Source organism: Schistocerca americana, chromosome 1 (assembly GCF_021461395.2).
Source record: "Schistocerca americana isolate TAMUIC-IGC-003095 chromosome 1, iqSchAmer2.1, whole genome shotgun sequence".
Taxonomy (NCBI): domain Eukaryota; kingdom Metazoa; phylum Arthropoda; class Insecta; order Orthoptera; family Acrididae; genus Schistocerca; species Schistocerca americana.
Window position 1 is genome coordinate 1,251,292,032 of NC_060119.1, and position 19,699 is coordinate 1,251,311,730.

Genomic DNA, 19,699 nt, shown 5'->3' on the forward strand with positions numbered 1-19,699 from the left:
GCTCCCATACAACAAAGTTGGTCGAAAGATTGAACGGTGCACAGATAACTTAGTCTTGGTACTGACTTCCTTCTTGCAGAAGAGAGTAGATCGTAGCTGAGCGCTCACTGCATTAGCCTTGCTACACCTCGCTTCCAGTTCTTTCACTATGTTGCCATCCTGTGAGAATATGCATCCTAAGTACTTGAAACCGTCCACCTGTTCTAACTTTGTTCCTCCTATTTGGCACTCAATCCGTTTATATTTCTTTCCCACTGACATTACTTTCGTTTTGGAGATGCTAATCTTCATACCATAGTCCTTACATTTCTGATCTAGCTCTGAAATATTACTCTGCAAACTTTCAATCGAATCTGCCATCACAACTAAGTCATCCGCATATGCAAGACTGCTTATTTTGTGTTCACATATCTTAATCTCACCCAGCCAGTCTATTGTTTTCAACATATGATCCAAAAATAATATGAACAACAGTGGAGACAGGTTGCAGCTTTGTCTTACCCCTGAAACTACTCTGAACCATGAACTCAGTTTACTGTCAACTCTAACTGCTGCCTGACTATCCATGTAAAGACCTTTAATTGCTTGCAAAAGTTTGCCTCCTATTCCATAATCTCGTAGAACAGACAATAACTTCCTCCTAGGAACCCGGTCATATGCCTTTTCTAGATCTATAAAGCATAGATACAATTCCCTGTTCCACTCATAACACTTCTCCATTATTTGTCGTAAGCTAAAGATCTGGTCCTGACAACCTCTAAGAGGCCTAAACCCACACTGATTTTCATCCAATTGGTCCTCAACTAATACTCGCACTTTCCTTTCAACAATACCTGAGAAGATTTTACCCACAACGCTGATTAAAGAGATACCTCTATAGTTGTTACAATCTTTTCTGTTTCCATGTTTAAAGATTGGTGTGATTACTGCTTTTGTCCAGTCTGATGGAACCTGTCCCGACTCCCAGGCCATTTCAATTATCCTGTGTAGCCATTTAAGACCTGACATTCCACTGTACTTGATGAGTTCCGACTTAATTTCATCCACCCCAGCTGCTTTATTGCACTGCAATCTATTGACCATTTTCTCCACTTCCTCAAACGTGATCCTATTTCCATCATCATTCCTGTCCCATTCTACCTCGAAATCTGAAACATTACTGATCGTATTTTCACCTACATTGAGCAACTCTTCAAAATATTCCCTCCATCTGCCCAAGGCATCCACAGGATTCACCAGCAGTTTTCCTGACCTGTCCAGAATACTTGTCATTTCCTTCTTACCTCCTTTTCGAAGACTGCTAATTACACTCCAGAATGGTTTTCCAGCAGCTTGACCCAATGTCTCCAACCTGTTTCCAAAGTCTTCCCAAGATTTCTTCTTGGATGCTGCAATTATCTGTTTGGCTTTGTTTCTTTCTTCAACATAACTTTCTCTGTCTACCTGAGTTCTAGTATGTAGCCATTTTTGATACGCCTTCTTTTTCCTTTTACAGGCTGCCTTGACTGTGTCATTCCACCAAGCTGTTTGCTTCCTCCTACTTTTACACACTACTGTTCCAAGACATTCTTTAGCCACTTCTAGTACTGTGTCCCTGTACCTTGTCCATTCCTTTTCCAATGACTGTAATTGACTACATTCAACTAACTGGTACCTTTCTGAGATCGCTGTTATGTACTTGTGCCTGATTTCCTTATCCTGAAGTTTCTCCACTCTTATCCTCCTACATATGGACCTGACCTCCTGCACTTTCGGCCTCGCAATCCCAATTTCACTGCAGATTAAATAATGATCAGTGTCATCAAAGAATCCCCTGAATACACGTGTGTCCCTCACAGCCTTCCTGAATTCCTGATCTGTTATTATATAGTCAATGACAGATCTGGTTCCCCTGCTTTCCCAAGTATACCGGTGAATGTTCTTATGTTTAAAAAAGGAATTTGTGATTACTAAGCCCATACTGGCACAGAAATCCAAGAGTTGCTGCCCGTTCCTGTCAGTTAGCGGTGGGACTCCGTCACCTCCAAGGTCCGAGGCATTTTGCTCTGATTGTTGCCAGCATCATATTTAAAGTACCAGGGAAGCAGGTTGCTAGCCTTACTTGCCCCGAGTCCCATTGGGTTTTACCCCTAACGGCTGAGCATGGAAATTTAAATATCCTGTTGCTGTACAATATAAATAGCGATGGGCTGGCGTCAAAAATTCTGTACTCAAGAACCTTATTTAACCATACCAGGTTTACCGAAAATATGGATAATCGAGAAATATTCTACTAAACACAAAAACTCTTATACGTATCATAATACACATGCTTTTATTTTGGCACTAAAGAGAAACACTTTCTTGCCACTTAAACTCTATCATTATTGTAGTCGACTGCAACTTGTGTGTCGGTTGATAGGAGCACGATTGCGTAGAAGTTTCACTAATAACAGTTCGGCTGATGATACAGACGGACCATTAGTTTTTCCAGCTGTACCATTAGCTCCGTATTAAGCAATATTTCTTCCCCTGACGCCACTTGCGTTGTACAATTCGCCATCACTGTCGTTCTCTGCAGTACAATATGTTGCAATACAAATTTCGTGCCGCCCGGTGTGGCCGTGCGGTTAAAGGCGCTTCAGTCTGGAACCGCGTGACCGCTACGGTCGCAGGTTCGAATCCTGCCTCGGGCATGGATGTGTGTGATGTCCTTAGGTTAGTTAGGTTTAAGTAGTTCTAAGTTTTAGGGGACTGATGACCACAGATGTTAAGTCCCATAGTGCTCAGAGCCATTTGAACCATTTGAACAAATTTCGTCGTAACCAGCATACTGTTACTCGGCAAACAGGCTTCTGTGTCACTTCGTCTGTATCCAAGCAACCAGGAATGCTTGCAAACATTTCAAGGAATTCAGAGGTGAAATAACGTCTTCAAATTCCTTTTTGAAGTCTGCAGCCACCGTATCTCCCGAAAAAAATCTACCCTATCACTGATAGTTGGCGTATGCCATGACGAGCTTTCCATTTTTCCAACTGACCTTGACAGACGGGATCGCCTTCAGATAGCTTGCTGTTTTAAGTTTAGCGCCTTCTCCTGCGGATTTGACGGGATATCCGGGCACCATGCTCTCTCTCTTCGTTGAACCAAACGAATAGTGCTTCATCCAGTGTTCCATTTCTTGCTTTCTTTGTTGTACCGCAGTCCTGCAATCCGTTTTTAGCCATCTTTTTCGAAGCAGAAGTCTTCCATTTATTTCGGTTCTTCTTCCAGTCTATCAGTTGATGTCCTTACACGGTATTCTGCAGCTATGTGTTTCAGCAGTTCTCCTTTGTCTGTTCTCTTTAGTGCTTCCAAGCTTTTGTCCGCAAAATAACCACTTTCTTTAGCTTCGCAGCCGTTTCACTCACTCATACTCAAGACACAGGAACATAAGAACAATAACGGTACAGATTCTTAACTCTGTAAGGAAGAGATCCACACTGACCTTTGTAATGGTAGCTGGAAACGAAGCACTGGCAATGTCTATGCTACCTGTGCTGCCAACATAACAACTGTTCATTACCGTACCGTACCAGCTGCAATCGCACATTTTCGCTTTAAAAAATAGTGGAAAACGTAACAAAAAAAATGAATCCGGCTAAACTAAAAATCTGGTTTAACGAGAGCCGGATAAACGAGGTTCTTATGTGCAAGTGGATCAGTATGCTGGAGTATTGCAGAAAATCCATGTAAATGACAATTACATTACGGATCCGGATATAGTTCAACATTTTGTTGGAAATTTTATTACAAACGAAAATGTGTGATCACCTACCGTCAACAAAACTAAGACGTGTGGTATTTTAACATGAAACCACGACTTATATGTGAAGAAGACTATCAATGAAACAGCAGTGTGATTGTGAACAAAGACAAGACAGTTGGAATAGATAACGTGGATCTGCTCAAATCCATACATATTATAAAAATGCGTGTATGTTCCATGTCTCCTAAACCACTGGAGCGATTCTAACCAAACTTCGTACACATGTAACTTAGTTCCAGCAAAGAATCGCTGAGTTAATAACGACGAACCTATCAAAGGGGCGGAGGTGAAGAGCAAAACAAGTGTAGCTCACTACACACGAATTCCCAGATTTTGTTTATCCACTAGCTGAAAAAAAAAGTGGTTCAAATGGCTCTGAGCACTATGGGAGTTAACTTCTGAGGTAATCGGTCCCATAGAGCTTAGAACTATTTAAACCTACCTAACCTAAGGACATCACACACATCCATGCCCGAGGCAGGACTCGAACCTGCGCCCATAGCGGTCGCGCGGTTCCAAACTGAAGCGAGTAGAACCGCTCGGCCACACCGGCCGGCCTATCCACTAGCTGAGTACCTGGCGTTGCCCAGGTATGTATTTATTCCAGTCTTCTACTAATTCACTAATCCATCTTCTCCTTCCCTCCCTCTGTTGATCCCCACCACTCGCTCTCCCTGTTCATCTCCTCCACCCCCCTCCCCTATTTTTCTAGGTACGTTCAAGTGCAAATGTGGAAACCGTTTGCGAAAAGTGTTGCGAATCTAGTTAATAACAACGAATTAACAAAATTCAAAAAGCTTGCATGGTGCGGTAGCTTTTGACACATTCAGTGTTTGCCACATCATACTCCTGAGTTAAGCGTCGTACGAAGATGTAATTTTTCTGGTACATTCAGTGATATATGTGAAAACTGTCTGCAAAATGTGTCACGAAAACGTTTTGCAGTAAAGAAGTAATAAAGTCAAACGTCACTTTATCTACTCGTTCTAGACTCTGTTATGAGAAGAGTCACAGCAGGCAGGAGACGAGGAATCCAGTGGGGGATCCACGAACGTCTGGAGGATTTGGATTTTGCAGACGACATAGTTTTACTAGCTCCAAGGCTGACTGATATGCAAGCTAAATTAAACTTGCTGAAAGAAGAAGCAGAGACTGCTGGCCTCAAGATAAATATAGGTAAAACAAAGGAAATGAGAGTAAATTCAGGGAACATGGAGGCGCCATTGTTAATAGGTGAGCAGCGGGTGGAGACTGTCAACTCATTCCTGCATCTGGGTAGTATAGTGGCGGAAGATGGTGGAGCTGGAGATGATGTGAAAAACTGCATTAAAAAGGCAAATGCTGCCTTCATACAATTGCATCCAACATGGAAAAATAGAAATATCACGTATAAAAGAAAAATCCGTATCTTTAATACAAATGTGAAGTCTGTCCTTCTGTACGCCAGTGAAAGCTGGAAAATGGATAAAAAGATAACATCCCAGTTACAAAGCTTCATAAATAGATGTCTTCGACGCATCATGAATATCTGGTGGGCAGAAAAAATATGTAATGAGGAGCTCTGGCGAATAACAAACCAGATACCTATAGAAGACCAGATACGAGAGAGAAAGTGGGGATGGTTGGGTCACACCTAAAGAAAACCAGATGGAGCCATCGAGAAAAAAGCATTGGAATGGAAACCCCCGGGGAACAAGGAAGAGAGGAAGACCAAGGGGCACATGGAAGAGGACAGTGGAAGGGGAAGCAAAAAGAGTTGGCAAGACCTGGGCAGGATTGAGGCAAATGGCCAAAGACAGAGACGGATGGCGAGTTCTCCTGGATGCCCTATGCCCCCATAGGGTCCAAAGGAATTAAGTCAAGTAAGTCAAGTCACGGAGTTTCCTGCACGAAGAGCATCATTCTGTGGTGGTCATCAGGCAGAAAAGGTTTAGTTAGAGTTTGAAATTATGTGTAAAGTTTGTTACAAGTATCTAAGCGCTCTCATTCTCAAATACTGGATAACTAAATTATAGGTATTCTCTCGTCTTTGGCTACACTGTTTTCTCACCCCCACCCACACTGCTTCGATAGGTGGGTGGTTCTCAGCCCCACAGCGATTCCTTGCAGACATTAAATGATATGTGTAAAAAGTCTGACTGATATCGGTCCAGTGTTTTAGGAGGAGATGTGGAACATAACGTTGATCAGAACATTACGACGACGGAACTACTATCGATATAAACCCATGCAGGCGACAGCAGCGTCACCTCGCGAGGAATGACTGCTGGTCAGACCCACGCACGGTGCATGTAGTATCAGTGAGTGTGCTATCCGTGTTAGAAGGGGGAAGTTAGACCGAGGGCAGATTGTTATGGCAGGGAAGCTGGGCACAAGCATTTCGGAAACTGCTAGGCTTGTCGGGTGTTCCAGGAGTGTTGGGGTGAGTGTCTTCAACGCGTGGCGAAACCGAGGTAAGACGACGCCCAGATTTCGTGGGGCTGGGCGGCCACCCCTCTTTACAGATGTCCGACGTCGTAGGCTGGGTAGAGGGGGAGAACAGGACAGGCGGCGAACTGTGGCGGGACTAGCATCAGACTTTAATGCTGCTCAGAGTACAAGTGCGTCCGAACACACAGTGCGCCGAAATCTCCTGACGATGGGCCTCCGCAAGCGACGACCCATGAGCGTGCCAATATCGACGCCGCGACATCGGCAACTACGAGTGAAATGGGTGCGTGACTATCGGCACTGGACGTTGGGGCAGTCGCAGAGCGTTGCATTGCCTGATGTATCCCCATACCTTCTTCAAGATGACGAGAGGGTGTGAATCCGTCGTCTTGCAGCTGAACAGCTCCCTGACACCTGTGCTGCGGGACCGAGACAAGCTGGCGTCGCCCCCACTGTGCTTTGGGGAACATTTACGCTGGCATCGATGGGTCCAGCTGAGCCGGTGCAAGGCACCATGGCGGCCAAGGTGTGTCGACTACTGGTTGCAGACTACTTACACCTCTTCATGACGATCATGTTTCTCGACGGTACTGGCACTTTTCAGCGGAATGGTGCGCCATGGCACAAGGCCGGGAGTGTGACGGAGAGGTTCGAGGAACACCGTGTCGAGTTCCAGTTGACGTGATGGCTCTCCAAATCGCCATATTCGAACGAGATCGAACACATCTGGGATGTGACTGAACGTGGCGTCAAAGCTCACCGCCCCCTTCCTCAGAATTTACGGGAATTATATGACCTGTTGTGCAGATGTGATGCCCTCCAGAGACCTAGCAGGGCCTCACTCCTTCCATGCCACGGCGCTTCGCCGCTGTTATCCGTGCCAGAGGTGCACATACAGGCATTTAGGGTAATTGTCGTCATAATGTTCTGGCTGATCAGTGTATACGGTTAATTTAAGCACAATAACAAACACAAAATGAATTTATAAAAATTAATAGGAACACAGCAATTACTATTCTTTAATGTGCACTGTGTACTTCACAGGTTATAGTTAAATCGTTGTAAGGTTGTCGAAATGCGGCTTAGCAATACAGTTCTCTTTGGTCTTCAGTAGGCACCATGTGACGCGAATAGTTTTGGTTATAAGTCAGTCGTAATATCAGCTTTGGTGTAAGAGATTATTGTTTACTACTGATGAAACTGTGTGAAAATTGTGTCAGAGATGAGATACATAATGTGTGAATCTTTTGTTTGTGATAAAGAACTTATTTACCGAAGTGGTATGCAAGTAAGCTTCCCATTAATAGATATGAAAACTGAAAAATGTGTTTCAGCTGAAAAAAAGCCCTGTCATAAATTTGAGAAGGTTTGAAGGAAATTTTGCTGAGCCTAGACTGCTGCTGTAGGAGGAAAATAAGTAAATTAACGTTACTTTCCACCACCGCTACTATGGAGCTACTTTTAATATTACACATTAAATTGCAGTTTCAAAGACAATTATTAACTTCACCAGCGAGCTTACGGTAGTCGGTCGTTAGAATTATTGACATCACGTGGGATCAGAAAATATTTTACTGTTACAATAATTATAAAATGTTTGATTCCCAGTATGCCGGGTTAATAATAGGACAACAACTTGCATTAACCAGTTTGATGTAGAAAACAGCAAAAGTTGCGAAATTCAGTTCTTTTTATTTAATTGCTGACCGGTTTCGGGTACCAGAATCCATTCTCAGGTCTTCCGAACGAAATCTTTGTCCTGCCAATGGCCAATGAAAAATGTGACTTAGACACAAGTGTGTACAATATTACATGGTTTGTATGCTATCACGGAATACACCATTTTTTATTTGTTTGGGAATGGGATCTGATTCCTAAAACAGGTCATCAGTTAAATAAAAAGAACTGAAATTCGCAACTTTGGTGGTTTTCTACATGAAAAATTGTTATTGTGTTTTCCAGCGACATATATAATTACCGTCCACAGTGTACATAAAACATAGGACGCCAAATGCATAAGATTGACTGATTTTTAACGTAATTAATTTATGGAAGAACTGAGAATAGGACGACACTGTCGAAAAACAATTTTGAACTGGACAGGAGCAAACTTTCCCAACCAGATCGAGAAGAAGAGTTACGCTGGTAAAGGAAATTATTTGAGAATGTAGGTAAGTAGACTCATTGTCCGCTGTCCGGATAACAGCCTCGCAATTTCTAATCCGTGAACTAGTTAAAATTAATTATTATAAGAGCGGAAAATTTTATTCGAGCTTGTACGTCGGAGTTTGTAATGAAATAATAGCTGCGTCCTGTGAAAAAGTTTTCTACCATTAGTAGCGATATGCATGAGAATGGTTGATTATTGTCAGTCGACAACCCATTACTCCGGAAAGCGTCACAAGTAATTACAGAAACTGGAAACTTTGCTTGGTCTATGACAGTGAAGAACAACTTACAAAAATGCATGAATAATGTTTTGCTGCTTTTTGTCGCAATTACTGACATATATTAAGTTTACCTACTCTGGTCATGTGTATAAAAGGTCATTTAATTACAGATTCCTAATATCATTTGTGATAAAAAAAAATATATACCACTTCATGTATCGTTTCATTGCCCCCTCTAACTGAGGCTAGGAATTTTCTTTATAATATTACTCGATGAAATCAGATGTTCCCCTCACTGCTAGGAGTGTCTTTGTAGGACATGTATTTCATACTTTAAGTCATTTTTGTACTGATCACACATCGACTTCACACATTTTATTCGACTTTAGTCTTTCACTTAACATATAATACAAAATTACAAAAAAATTCCAATACTTTTCTAGAAAGAAGAAAAAGTTGTTAGATTATCACTTTATCATTTTTGAGTTAAATTGTAGTTCATTCATATTGGATTGAAGTGATGCTTGTGGTAAACGTGAGATCAGAAACGACGAATCTCACTACAGTTCGGAACGACCAAGGACCGGTCGTCTGAACCAGGAAGCTCCAGGAGACTTTTTCAGGACAATAGAGTTGGGCAATTCCAGGTCTCTTTATGTGGGCCTGCAGGAAGTTGCATCGACGTCCAGAGCTAGTGGTTTTCATAGGCTGAACGTGGGACTAACCCAGCATTCACCTAGAGGAATGTGGAAAACCGCCTAAAAACCACATCCAGGCCGGCTGGCAGACTTGAATCGATCCGGGGCTGGCGCGTTTACCCGAGACCAGGAAGCAGCGCATTAGCACTGTCGACTGCCCTGGCGGGTTATGTGGTTATTCCAACATTGCAGTGATATTCTGTGTTCTACCGTTATTGGTAGTACTGTTAATTTTCTTCGTAGTCTCACTCATCCCCACGCGGTTAGCAAATTTTACTTAATAATCATTTAGGTATTACGCTTTCCTCATATCGTTTGACCATCTTATAGCCATAAAAGTCTTTACTACATGAATTTCATGAAAGCAAGAAAGTGAAATTATCTCCTTATCGTCCATTACAGAAACATTCCTTCGACATTTACTTCGATGACAGCCATTTCGTCACTAGAAGTCTTCACTATCAAGGCTCGCTTGAGCATAATTATTGCTCACTTTAGATACTCATATTCCACACATCATGCAATACTTATCACATTTTGCTCATCAAACTCAAAATCGCATGACAGAAAACTCGTTCTACAACGCAGACAGAGCACTCACTGACTCAGATTCAGGTACATGATGGTTAAATAAAATCCTTAAATTATACACTAACTCATTTACATTAGACCTTAGCTACAGATGGCAGATATGCTTGTATCGTCTTTAGCCTAAACTTTCTGATTACTAACACTTAGTCCTTTGGTTGATTATATTTTAAGGATGTAGCATTTGGCTGACTATCCATATTGTGTGTGAAGATCTTACATATACTCGTTCAAATGTTATATAAAACATTTTCATACCTTCTAGAGAACCATTAATTTTTCATCCTATCTTAACCAGTAGACTTATGAACAAAAGTGTTTTTAATTACATACTAAACTTGTCATGCCCATTACTCCGATGCCGTTAATCAATACTTAAGGTTGCAGTGCTCATCCTCTGACACATCAATTGCATGTTTTAATCAAATAATAAATTATCCGTCTATGTCCTAGCTACTGTTGATACACCAATAACATTTGCATGAGAATTAGATATACATTCTGATATAGTTGCAACCAAGGCATTTTCTCTTCATAAACTAAAATTAATGAGTCATGGTAATTTATTTCTCAAATTCTTAACATTATTATTAACTAATATGAATACTATGCTCACTGTAAGTAGCGCAGGCGCATTACTGAAGCCTATGTGCATCTTAATTTATGGGCTCAGTCACTAAATTGATACACTTATTGAAAATAATTCTTCAATTCATGACGAGAGTAAAGACATTTATTTTTCTTCGTAGTCGGGTAGACGAATAGGCAATATAAGCCAACATACATTTAACCCCTCCAATCCATCCTATGGTCAACATCGAAGGGATGAATGTGGTCAACGCTAGTTTGTTGAACTAGTCACTACAGGACGAGTCTCATGTATGACGTCGACAATATCACTGTGGGATTTTGACTACGCCAACGAGTGTCAACATCACGATTTACTTCAACATTTTGTTGCGGCTGAGTGTTACTGTTTGCATTAAATGACATTTGATTCTTCTGACTGGAATGCTACTGGTTGTTTGAATTACTTTGTGTTGTACTGAACTGTGGTGTGTTTCGAGCATTGGAATAGCACTGATAATGGCTGCCATCGGCCCTCCTCCTTCTCTTTTGATTTGGAGATTCAGTATTTACGTACTCACCACCATCTGAGGCGGTGGGACAACAAATCTGGCCGAGCGTAGCTGATCGGTCATGATTGTTGCCACACTGCTGACGCGCCGCTGTTGTCTTGTTCCACTTCATTCCCATTCCTAACATCTTTTCCATTATTACTAGCCCTTGCATCTTCACTTGTTAAATCATTGGGGTCTAGTAGAGACAAAGAGTATTCCAAATTGGGTTCAGGTACCTGTACTAGCTTTTCCTTAACGCCAATCAGCAATTTTCCTTTCAGAATACGTAACACATCTTTATCTGATATAGGTTCATCCCAGAAGCGAGTCTTGTTCAACTAGTTTTCACGTTGCTTTCTTGTGTTTCCTTGACTAGTCTTGTATAGTACTGGATTAACGAGTTCCTTTCTCAACTTTTCTCGGTCGCATTTTGACCAATATTTTGTCAAAAAGGCTGTTTTAAAATTGTTCTAAAAGTGACAACGTCCTGCAGTCGCGATAGCCCGTAGGGCAGCATTGCCCTGAGCAAATCCTGCGATGAACTGAATCTTTTGTGGGTCAGACCACGTTTTGGGCAGTACATTTCTAAAAGATTTAATGAAAATAACAGAATGCACAGTTTTCTTTTCTGATATGAACAGCGGAGGTCATTCAAAATCTTAAAGAACCTTCAGTTGTCTGTGTTTGAAGAGACATTACTCCAACAAAACAGATGTGAAGATGGGTCCTTCCACAAAACTCCTACTGGTATAGTTTTGCGGCAATTATCTACCTGAGGATACGTCATGCGATAGCGGACTATGATGGTGGTCACTGGTTCCATCTGCTTGAGTTTTGTGTGATGTGTTATCACCAATCTGACCTTTCACAGTATGTAATTCCTCCTCCAGACGATGACCTTGACTTGTTAATTTACCTAGAACCTCTTGTTGCCATTTTAGCAGATCGTGAGTCAACGTTTTCCTCACGACACCAAGATTGCTGTTGATATTTTGCCTGTGGTGCCCTGTTCAGCACCTGCCTCAGTGACAGTCTGAACTATCGCTATCCTTACCTCAGTTTAAAACTTTTCAGTAATTTAAGTAACCTTTTCTTTTAAAAATTTCTCTATTTTGCTTTCAGTCTCAGCACATAAATTTTCTATGCGCGACATTACTTGTTTCACTGTGAGCTCCAGGCTATTTAACACTAGTTGCAAAGTGTCAAAACTTTCGGACAAGTCTTTTACCTTTGCAATAAAGCCCTTGATGGTTTCCTGCGAACCTGCGAACCTGATATTTCGGTATTTATGTGATCCAAGTCGCATCTTAACATTACTGTTACGTGTTTAGCCATTTTTAACAGTCCGGTTTGATTCTCAACTTGTTCACTGACTTGCTCCTCTTGTTGTTTAAAGGAGGAAAATCATTAGAATCGATGTCTTGCTTATAGCTCATAGAGAATAGGTTACTATTCACAGTTTGTTATTTTTGATTCATGGTCTCTTGTCGTGGTTTTAGTGTTGAAAAGTCATTAGAGATGCATTCTATTTTTTGCAAAATCAGTGCAGGAGAATTTTGTGCTGTGGTAACAGAGTTAGTCGTGAGGGCTAATGTTATTTTATCTACTCCGACAATGGGATTATAAATCTGCGTCTGGTCAATTACTGGATTAAAATTCATAGTATTAACTTCAGAAATAGCATCGGAGGTCATAATACTGGACTCTATACACACGTCAGTTCCACCTGGCCACCTTACAGTGCTCGCCTTGTGTTTACATCAACGGACCCGCCGTGAACCGTTAGATTATTCTCATTTACAATATTAGTCTGTGCCATTTTCAGCAATAACATCATCACAAGGCGTAGCAACTTTCTAAAACGTTACCACTTTCACGTAATACAACGAAAAATATTAGAGAGGTAATGCCTGCCGCTCCTTAGTACACGTCGCAAAGTCGTCTACCTTTGGCAACAGAAGCCGATCACCGCTAAACAGCGAAACACACTTCATTATGTGGATAAGCCATCTTGTGCAATTCCTACATACTGTAATTTAATTACAACAAACCTAACTAAATGTATAAAAACAAGTCTGAAAGCCCACGAAATTTGTTTCTACTGAAATGGATGTACCGAATTTAAAAGCAGTAAGTTGATTCTGTTCTCTTCACCTATTGGTGCAGCTATAGGTCAACCGTGATTAAGATAATAAATTTGTAACTGTTGTTCTTTTCTTCCCAGATTTTTTGCTTTTTACAGAGTTCAATGCTCATATTGAACAGAAAACAACGAAATAATTGCAACGTGTACAGCATGAAAATCAAGTCCTGCTTACGAAGTCGCCGGTACATCTTTCCCTCTCCAACCAAGAAGAGGAGCTACATTGGTAAAGGAAATTATTTGAGAATCTAGACATGTGGACTCATTGTTCGCTGCTGGGATAACAAGATCACAGTTTCTAATACGCGACCGAGTAAATATTGATTATTACAGACGCGTAATTTTTATTCGCTCTTAGACATCTGAATAATTTTGTTACCTTTAGTAGTGATCAGCATCAGATGTAGAAAATGGTTGATTATTGTCCGTCGAAAAGCCGTTATGCCGGAAAGCGTTAGATGTACTTACAGAAACTGGAAGCTGTGATTGGTCAATTGTGAGAATGATAATTATCACTTTTAAAAAAACACACACATATGCACCATTTCAGTTAATGCAAATATTATTGACTAAGAATCATAAATGCTTCCATAAGCAATGGCCAAGGCAGAAGAAAGTAAACTAACTGAAGCAGAAGACAAAAAAGAATGTCTCAAAACAAGTGATGAACAAGTCAGAATAATATTTTATTGATTTTTATCGGAATTACCGACGTAGATGAAGTTTTCCTTCTCTGGCCATGTGTACTAAAGGTCATTTAATTACAGGCTCCTAATATCCTTTATAATAAAAAAATTATACAGCTTGATGTATCGTTTCAAGCACGTGAAGTTTAGTACATGGTGTTTCATTTATATGTCTTTCAAACCACTTCAATATGCCAATAGCAGTAAAATTAATTTTGTACGAAACACTAATGGTAGTAGAACTGTTGAGACAGTTAAGTAAACAAGTAGGTAGGATAACTGAAAGTTGGGAACAGGCGTTATGAAAAATGCAAAGCTTTAAGATGAAATTATAATGCAACAGTAATAGCAATGACTATGGTGATTGCTTTGTTGTTGAAGGAGAAAATACATTTGATGACACCAATAAGGTTCTTGTTGGCACCAGTAATAGACTTATCTTTTGCCGAAAATACGAGACTGTTAAAGAAGATTCACAAACACGCTGCAACGAAAAGTTTTATACAAAAGTATGAAGAATTTGCAGAGCTTCATATCAAATGTATTTGTTATGAAAGTGATGGTAGTTTCAAGATGTTGACTAGATAGTACAACAAAAAGTCAATGAATAATTTAACTGATTTTGAGAATGCCTGTTTTGAGGTTGGCGACTTTTGTGTGGAGAGATGTGTGTGTAAGGACAAAGTTTCAAGTGATGTAGTTATCTGGAGTTTTACTCGGCAGTTTGTTAAGGGGAAACTATTTTGCTCCTCACTGGTGTGCTTTGCTAAAATTCTGTGTACTGGAGAGACAAAACAATCTTTTATACACAGAAAGGCGACAGTTGTTGAAGCGGGTATTGTAGAAAACAATGCTGAAGAGCATGTACACTAACATTTCAGTCACCAGAGGATCATGAATCCTGTTCATGATTTGAGTGTGGTGAACCCATGGTCTCGAACCAATGTGGCATTACTTTAGAAATTTTCACCCTCCCATGCTGCATGTATTCTCTTATTTATCCATACCTAGTCACATGTTACCCTCCACAGCCAATCTCTCTTCTCTCCATTATTTAAGAACCATTTTATTAAAAATTAAGAATGGTTGGAAATAAAATGTAATGTCTCAGTAGAAGGAGAAGGCATTAACACTTTCTGTTCCCATCTTTTTGATTTGCAGCTCCTTGTATTTGCCGTGTTTGCAGTTAAAAATTTTTGGATGTGAGGTCCACCGCCGGCCGGAGTAGCCGTGCGGTTCTAGGCGCTACAGTCTGGAACTGCGCGACCGTTGCGGTCGCATGTTCGAATCCTGCCTCGGGCATGGATGTGTGTGATGTCCTTAGGTTAGTTAGGTTTAAGTAGTTCTAAGTTCTAGGGGACTGATGACCTCACCAGTTAAGTCCCATAGTGCTTAGAGCCTTTTTTTTTTTTTTTTTTTTTTTTTTTTTTTTTTTTTTTTTTTTTTTTAGGTCTGGCAGTTATGCAAAACACGGTTTTTCTCAGTACCCAAACATGTTTCGACACCACTGTGCCATCGTCAGTGGGTTTTCGTTTTTATTATTCTGCAATGTGAACATTTTTGTTAAATGATAAATGGTAAATACGTTTACATTTGGTGTGCATGAATTTTCTGGACCACTTTTGTGTTAATTACTACAGGTAGCTTGTCATCTGCAACAAAACGATACTGATGAGAAAGTTTTTTGCTGGGAGTTAACCTATCTTCTAGAATGCAATTTAGTTTTTCACGATGTTTTCGCACCTATTTTCGTATTTACATCCGTTTTCGTGTGGCAAGCACTCCCAATGTCCACAACATGCTGAGATGTTGTGATGCATACGTAACTATAGTAATTATTTTCCACAAATAACGTAGTAAAACACTTTTTCACTACACCAGAACACGGTGTGATTGTGGTTTGGTGTGTCCCAGCCCAGAGAGTTCGGCACCAAATTTGAATTTTGCTTGCATTTGATCTTTGTGTGTGTGTGTGTGTGCGTGTGTGTGTTCGGAACATCTCAGAGCTTTAAAAAGCAACAGCTCCCATAGCACATTTGCTGACCACCTTATAGCCAACAATCACCACCCAACCACAATAGAAGCAGACTTAAGAATACTAAAACCCAGCCACAGCCTATACAACAAACTGACCATTGAGGAAAACTTCCATATACAGAACGCAATAGCTGAAGGAAAAAAGGTCTTAAACGAAAACACTACACTCTGCAGGGGCACACTATTTAACATATTAAAGGAACATTACCAATAAAAACAGCACAAACAGATAAAGTCTACACACCCACACACACACAAACACACACACAAGAAAAATAGATACATTAAAATCTGCAAAGACGCACCATTTACACACGAAAGGAATACCATATAAAAGACAACACACACAGCTAAGGAAGCACACAGCAAGCGCACACACACACACACACACACACACACACACACACACACACACACGCACACAGATAAAATGCAAGCAAACTTCAAATTTGGCGCCGAACTCTCTGGTGAACAAATGAACACTGAGGCTGGGACACAACAAACCACAATCACACCGTGTTCTGGTGTAGTGAAAAAGTGTTTTACTACGTTATTTGTGGAAAATACTTGTTACAGTTACGTATGCATACCAACATCTCAGCATGATATGGAGATTGGAAGTGCTTGCCACACGAAAACGTAAGTAAATACGAAAATAGGCGCGAAAACATCGTGAAAAACTAAATTACATTCTAGAAGATAGGTTAACTCCCAGCAAAAAACTTTCTCATCAATATCGTTTTGTTGCAGATGACAAGCTACCTGTAGTAATTAACACAAAAGTGATCCAGAAGATTCATGCACACCAAGTGTAAACGTATTTACAAAAAGAAATGATCTGTTGTTTGAACTAAAAATGCACAAAATTTTATAAGCATTTAACAAAAATGTTCACATTGCAGAGTAAATGAAAACGAAAATCCACTGATGATGGCACAGTGGTGCCGAAACATGTTTGGGTACTGAGAAAAACGGTGTTTTGCATAACTGGCGGACCTCACACCCAAAAATTTTCTTTTTCCTTAATGAGAAATTTTCTGTTATTTTTGGAAAGTAATATGTTTTTTGTTATGGTTGTTTGAAAATGTTGCTTCATGACATAAGAATTTTTATCCGTCTCTATATTTTAATTATTTGAATTCAAGGAAAAAAAAGATTAAATATTTACCATATTTCAAAATTATTATGCTATCTCGATGAAATATCAGGTATCCTAGAACATATTTACGCTCTTTTAAAGGAATGTGACTATTCTGAACAAATCGTATGAAGAGTGGGCATTTCATATTTTTAAAACTAGTTGAGTTCATAACGTAAATATACAGCAAATTTGCCCTTGATTAGGGAACTATTGTACATTTTAATGAAATCTGTTTGTCTAATGAACTACTTGCTAACAGATGGGACGTTAGACTCAGTGGTATTTTACTGTAACATTGTGGGTGTAGTCATCTGTAAATGTGATTGTTGTAGAAGCATCTAAAATTGTGACTGAAAAACCTTGTTGAGAATGGAGATATTTCAGCTTTCAGATTGTATCAGCTCTTTTTCTTCTTTTTTTTTATCACTGTGTCATCTTGCGATGAACATTCATTAGAGAAATGATTCCAATGATCAGACTACAACAGTAAACATACTATGAAAGCTATATGTTATGCTGATATTTAGGTGAGAAATTTTGAAGACGAGTTGATGTGGTCATTTGTAAAGTTATTTGTTTTGCAGTATGTACTGTGGGGACATAAGTGTGGAATGGAAGTTATGGTCAGAACAACATTGTAACTTAGGCATTATGTTGAGGCCATCGTATGTGGGTATTGTATATGATTTTCGTCGATATGTATCACGAGGTTTGAAATAATGGGTTCTAAAGATAATTCCAACAGATACGTTGATGTTAATGGTGGTGTTAAGCTGATGATGGGTTAGGGACTTCATGTGTTCTGAGTTATAATGTTTCATATTCATTATTTCATTGTTGTACATGTTTTGAACATAGATGAGATTATTTTGTGCTATCAATTGTGATAATTTTATCTGTCAATGCAAATATGATTCTGTGATGTAATTGCGAGCCTGATGGTTCAGAGTACTCGGAATTTCAGTTATCAGTTTTGTAATGATGATATGTTACCAGGTTGAAGAAAGATAGCTAAATGTGTTATATATTGGATAAATTAATGTTGTAGCGGACTGTAATTTATTACCATTTGATTGCAATTTTTCAAACAAATGGCTGACATACACACTAAGATTAAAAAAAGACGAGGCACCACGAATGAGTTAAAACTGGCCCTAAAACTGATATTCATGCAGGTATCGCCAGGAAATGCTAAACTGTAAACTTTGGCGGCTGATGGATGAGTGTGTGACACCGCAGCTCAATTTCACTGTACAGCTGTCAAGGATAGTGAACAGGGGGCATGTCAATACCAGGGCATATAGGCTTTGTGAATTTGATCTAGTGCACTCAGCTGGACAGCAACTATGCCTCGCAGACAGGCACGTGAACAATATATGCAGATGTCAGTATTTGAGAGAAGACGTGTAGTTGGTCTCAGACAAGCCGACTGAAATAATCGATGAGTCGCTGCACATTTGAACAGGAGCAATGTCACTATTCAACAATGTTCGTAGGAGTGAGTGAACCGTTGCTGAACAGCGTCAAGGAGGAAACGGTCAAGCTAGATAGACGACAGAATGTGAAGACCAAGCAATAACCAGAGAGGCACTCAGAGTTCTGGATTCATAGTTATGATCGATAAGTGCAGCTGGTACTTCAGTGACCACAAGAATCGTTAATAGCAGACTCACAGGGCCCCTTGCGTCGACTACCATTGACCTCTGTACACCCAGCAAGCCCACCTGCACTGATGTCGGTCACATTCGGACTGGAATCTCATTGACTAGAGTAGAAATGTCTTCAGTGACGAGTCCCATTTAGAACAGAGTCCCAATGACCAGTGAAGGCGCCCGGAACGGCGGTGGAATATCAATTTGGCTGTCACCTGCCATACTGCCTGGCAGCCAGGAGTGAGGCTATGGAGTGCCATTTCTTTTCACAGCAGGACGCCTTTGGCAGTCATCTGCGGCCCTCTTACAGCACAGCAGTACATCGACGATATTCTACGCCCTGTATGTTGCCCTTCGTGGCAAACCACCCTGGGCTTGCATTCCAGCAAGATAATACCCGCAACTGCCTGTCTTCGTTCTTGCCAAACCCTACCTTGGCCAGAAAGGTCGCCAGATCTCTCCTTAATTGAGAACGTTTGGGGCATTATGGGCATGGTCCTTAACCAGTTCGGCATTTTGACCATCTAAAGCTCAAAGTGGACAGAATTTGGCACGATATCTCTCAGGAGGACTAACTGCTTGCATAAGAAGTAGAGGTGGACCAACGCAATACTGGTGGCTTGCTCAATTTGAGAAACTTCTTCTCTTGAATAAATGATCCAGTTTTTCTGAAACTGAAACCATTTGTTTGTCTGAACATGTACATCACATGTACCGATTATCGTCCCATTTGGATACTTTCTTCGTTGTGCGTCTTTTCTTGTCATACAATGTATTTCAGGTCAAATTAACATAAAATTGAACGTAAAAGGCCATGTGGGATTTATCAAAAGTAGAAAAGAGATCAAATGAAATGGAATTGTTAGCCGGCCGGCGGTGGCCGTGCCACTCTAGGCGCTTCAGTCCGGAACCGCGCGACTGCTACGGTCGCAGGTTCGAATCCTGACTCGGGCATGGATGTGTGTGATGTCCTTAGGTTAGTTAGGTTTAAGTAGTTCTAAGTTCTAGGGGACTGATGACCTCAGA